We start from the raw sequence: 5,187 nt of genomic DNA on the forward strand, positions 1-5,187 counted from the left end.
TTTGGCCCAATTCCTGGTGCAGGTACTGATATGCCTGGCCCTGAATTATATTGTTTGATTACACAGCACTGTGTAATACGTTGCTGATATATAAATAAAGGATAATTATAATGACAACATTATTCCCAGAAATGAAAATGCATTTACCTTGCTATTATTACTTCTACCTATGATACTTTGTGGGGTACTCTTTTGTACTGCTGAACTTTGACTTAAAATCAGACATTTCTGTTGTATGTAATTTTATATTTACCGAGTTGACAGTAACATTAGCAAAAGAGACAAAGAACAGGCCAGATTCAAATTACACAAAGATTAATATTATGTTTGGATGTTACAAGTGGATTACATAACAACATGGATGAAAAACATATGACTCTGCTCCAACAAAATAACTTGGCTCTCTTCCCTAATGAGTTCACATGTGGACTCGTATAACTTATGCTAATCTTTTCTCCCAAGATATGGTTTGTATGGAAGGTGTATAGTTGTTATCTCTCTCATATGTCTGTACTTTCACTGTCTGTGTTAGTTAGATCCAGGTGCAATGCATTCTACAAATACAACAGACTTTGAAATGAGATCTTAGCAGGGTCAAAGTGACTTAACTTGGGGGGGAATTCTTAACATTCTAAGAAAGTTAAACAAAGCCATGCCCACAGTTACAATGTATACAAAGGGAGAGCTGAGTAGTGTGCCTCTTACTTTGTTTCATGCACTAAGGGCTGAATGAGGCATTATTAGTTCTACCGCTGTGTTTGAGGGTCATGGACTTGCTGCCTACAGTAACGCACCTATACATTTGTTTCAGGCAAACTGCTGGTCCTTGGTGGTACAGAAATGTCCTCTGTGTTTTACACACAGTGATGCCCCATTGAGTTATAGCAAACATATATTGTGTACTGACAGTTTCTTTTGATTGCTTCACTGAAAGTCCACTTCATCGAAAATCAAATAATAATTCATGTTATATATATATGTGTGTATTTACCTTTTCCTTTAATTATTTTGTGTACATCTCTACATGTAGTATATACAGCAGCCACATGACGTTTTCTCATAGGGAAAAACAGCTCACTGACACCTGTAGACTTGTTGGGCAAAACTAACTGATGTGCCACCATGTAAGGCACACAATACACCTACCAGTAGGCCCAGTCACTCTGTTACATTGTAACTTAGGCCTTGTTACACTCACCTTATAGCCTTTACCAGTATTTGATGTTTTGTTTTGTTGGTAAAATATATAAAATCGGGCAGACAGGTCTTTTGTGTTTTTTATAGATACCGAAGCAAACTTAAAGAAACGATGACTACACCACTAGCATTTACGTAGGAGAGGGTCCAGCATGATCAGGATCATCCCATCTAATATGCTAATCATTAAGCTGGGCAGCTCTTTGTCTATTTACTTCTGTTCTATCAGTATTCAGGATCATATAGGAGATCAGACAGCAATGATGTAGATCAGAGTACCTTGCACTCGAGAGATAGATTGTTATCCTTTATTTGTTTAGCACCAACAATCTACAGTGCTGTGTACAGTCAGAGGATGTTTAGTCATTGAAATCTGTTCAGCCCCAATGGAGCTTACAATCTAATTTCCCTATTACAGGCACACAAACGTACCAACACATTAGGGTCAATCTGGCCAAATATAATTAACCTGTATATTTTTGGACCATGAAAGGAAACTTTAGCTCCCAGAGAAGCCCCACATGAACACAGAGGGACTTCTGTTAAGGTTGAACGCAGATTGCGTTTCTGATGTATAATATACTTTTTGCTTCTGGATAAATGCACAAAGCATGAGTTCCCAAAATAGCAAATGCTCAGATCTAAAAAAAAACGTATTATACACCAGGGGCTAGATTTACTAAGCTGAAAAAGTGGGGATGTTGCCTATAGCAACCAATCAGATTCTAGCTTTCATTTACTTAGTACCTTCTACAAAATTATAGCTAGAATCTGATTGGTTGCTATAAGCAACATCCCCACTTTTTCAAACCCGCAGCTTAGTAAATCTAGCCCCAGGAGCGCAATTTGCGTTCAACTTAAGATGAGTTCCAGAGACAGCATTCAAAACTGTGCAGAAACCTGGTCACCCAGAGCTCAGCAAGACAGCAATGCTAACCACTGGGCCACTGAGATTAGTAGTTAGACAGGCGCTCTACACTTCCCCAATTACTGGTTATATTAGTATCTCCTTAATTAAACACCCACTTTCGCTCTGGTGACAGGTCCTCTATAATTGACTAGGAATCTTAACGAAAATATCAGTGTGTCTGGCACAGAGATCCTTATTCCTCCACATGTCTGCATGTATTTATTGGTAATAGCTATCACAACACTTGTTGCTGCCATGTATACCTAAATTATTATGAAAACATTTTTACTTGACATTATACATTTTGGATCTGATTCATTAAGGAACACAAAGTGAACGCAGTTTCAGTTTTTCTAAATTGAACGGAAATTGCGCGCAGTAACGCCTGTATTCAAGTACAAGCGGATCTGTAGAAACGTTTCTTGTTGAATACAGGTATAAGTACACTCAGCCTATACGGCACTCGCCATATGCAGACAGACATAACACTCTGCAGGATACAATGCATATGTATGTGTAGATTCCCATCAGAACACAAAGATAAAAAATAAAATAAATGCATTAACACCTGTTAATATTATAACCATTAATAAAAATACATTTAATAAAAAGTTGGGTTTTTGTACATATTTTTTTTTACATTAAATATGTTTATCAGGATGTTATGTTATTAATGCCTACTGTATATTAAATTAAATTTTACAGTCGCTCTTAATTGCAAAGACATGTTTGGGGGTGCATATGTGACCGTCTTCACTATTAAGCAGCATGTACACCTGCCTTATAGCCGGTACAAGAGATATGGCTAAAAAGCACGTACTTCAGAGATGCCCAGAGCTGGAATCGGACAGATGTGCCCATTCCCTCCCTTTGAAATCCTAGGCAGTCAGAAGTGTCCTTTCGAAGATGACTTGCATGCACTTGCGTTCACTGGCGTATAGTCCATTTCTCAGTATGTGCAGAGCAATTTTATGCAAAATACAGCACGTATCGGGATTAATGTTCCTTAATGAATCAGACCCTTTGGGCTAGATTTACTAAGCTGCGGGTTTGAAAAAGTGGGGATGTTGCCTATAGCAACCAATCAGATTCTAGCTGTCACTTTGTAGAAAGTACTAAATAAATGAAAGCTAGAATCTAATTGGTTGCTATAGGCAACATCCCCACTTTTTCAAACCTGCAGCTTAGTAAATCTAGCCCTTTGTATCTATTGAAACAAGTAATTTGTGTGCGTAATATCCTTTTACCACAATAGAGTACAGTAATACCTAACTTGGTCTCATCATAGCCTGTATATCCATCTAGTGTAGTGCCATTTCACACACAATAATTGTGGCCTTTGCTTCAGCGGTGCTGATGCAGGAAATACATTTACTCACAGGTTTAAGACTTGGGTTGTGCATTTTGGGCTTCTAGCCAATAATCAGTATATTTATTTTTCTTCTCAGTAACCACAGGTAACAATAACAAACTCTACATAACTTAAATAGTTTTTTTTATTTTATCCTTTCATGCCATTGTTATTATTGTTACTATCAGCTTTGTAGAATTAGACATTTGTTTGTGTTCTGGGAAAGTCCATGCATATAAATATTGGGCAAATTAGAATTGTTTTACCAGCAGGTTTATAGTTAATGCACTGATTATATTTCAGGTATAAGTGTACTATTTCAGAGTAATAGTTTGAAACTTTCAAGGAATACATTCATCTAATTTATTGACCAAAATAGCTTTTATTGGTTTAACCAAAATGCTGTCTTTGCATTTTTAAAAATGATTGCAACTTATTTTTGTGTCAAAGGTAAATTTATTATCAAAATGTGGTTTTAAATATGCTCTTTTAAAATAATGATTTAATTATTGTAGTTTGCAATTTAGGTCATTAATATTGGACAGTATGTTCCATTTTATTTATACATGTCCAGGTATATTGATCCCACATTCTCATAAAGCTCATTGTTCAACCCCATAAGCTCTTAGACATGTGCACTATTAGATCCTACTGTACCTATTAGTGCAGGAAGATGAGCGCAGACAGAAGCCAATAGCGGTCGTCTTCTGGCACATTTATGGGCATGTATGATTGACCTATGTGGGGCATAGCACTTGTTTTGGGACCACACACATTGTGAGATCAAACTAATTGCCTGATATTTCACCGTATATGGGCACACTTTCTGGTTTGCAGACTTCACACTTTCTAATGATGTCCATGATGCGTTTTAGTGGTGGCTAAGAGCTAGGTAACGCTTGCACACATTAAAGTTGCATGCATCTTTTCAACAAAGATTAGGTTGTGCAACCACCACACATGTTGCACTGTCTTCTAACACACAAAAACAGGGGCACATGGAAATCCTAAATATGTTGCTTCTTCCCAGAATGGTGGTAGATAGTACTCCACATGTTGCCAATCCCACAAGAGCCTACTTGTCATATCTCAGCCCATAAGGTTCATGGGATATTTGTCATGTAATTGATTCCAGGTTGACATGACCAATAAAGGTTCACATCAATAGTGAAGCCTAGTACCTGCATAAATAACAGGTGTAATATCATAAACACCATAAATATAATAAAATATATTGTATTCCAATGAAATAACATTTATTTGTTTATTGCCCACAACATATGAAATATTGTTTGATTAGGTTTACTATAATATTTCCATACTGTAAAAATAATTAAATAGGATTTGATGGTGATGTGTATAACGACTTGCAGAACTAAGCAAATGGAAAACTCTTTCAAAGACTTCACCAACGAAGCTTATTTCATTACTAGATGTTGGTTGAATGTCTGATATTGGAACATGTCTCTATTTGTAGTTTCTAGTTACATTTCTTATGCTGTAATAAACAAGGTTAAGTGACAGTGTCATTATGTGTGATCTCTGTATTGTACATAATCCCTATAGAATTAACTGTAGAATACATCAAAGGTTTCTGTCTGAACTGGATTTACCTTCAAACAGAACAGACTAGGGGCCTGTTTGTCAGGGAGATTTTACTTATTATTCGGGCCTACTAAGTCAATATGCTTAATGTTATTGGTTCAATCAGAGGCTTTATCCACAATGA

The 5,187-nt window shown here is 36.6% G+C and overlaps 1 protein-coding gene across 2 annotated transcripts in view; it reads left to right on the forward strand.

The window, feature by feature from the left end:
* The window catches only part of RIN2 (Ras and Rab interactor 2), a 134,020-nt gene that overhangs the window by 42,528 nt on the left and 86,305 nt on the right, over window positions 1–5,187 (forward strand). The gene's annotated exons all lie outside the window — the stretch shown is intronic.

This window comes from Mixophyes fleayi, chromosome 3 (assembly GCF_038048845.1).
Source record: "Mixophyes fleayi isolate aMixFle1 chromosome 3, aMixFle1.hap1, whole genome shotgun sequence".
Taxonomy (NCBI): Eukaryota; Metazoa; Chordata; class Amphibia; order Anura; family Limnodynastidae; genus Mixophyes; species Mixophyes fleayi.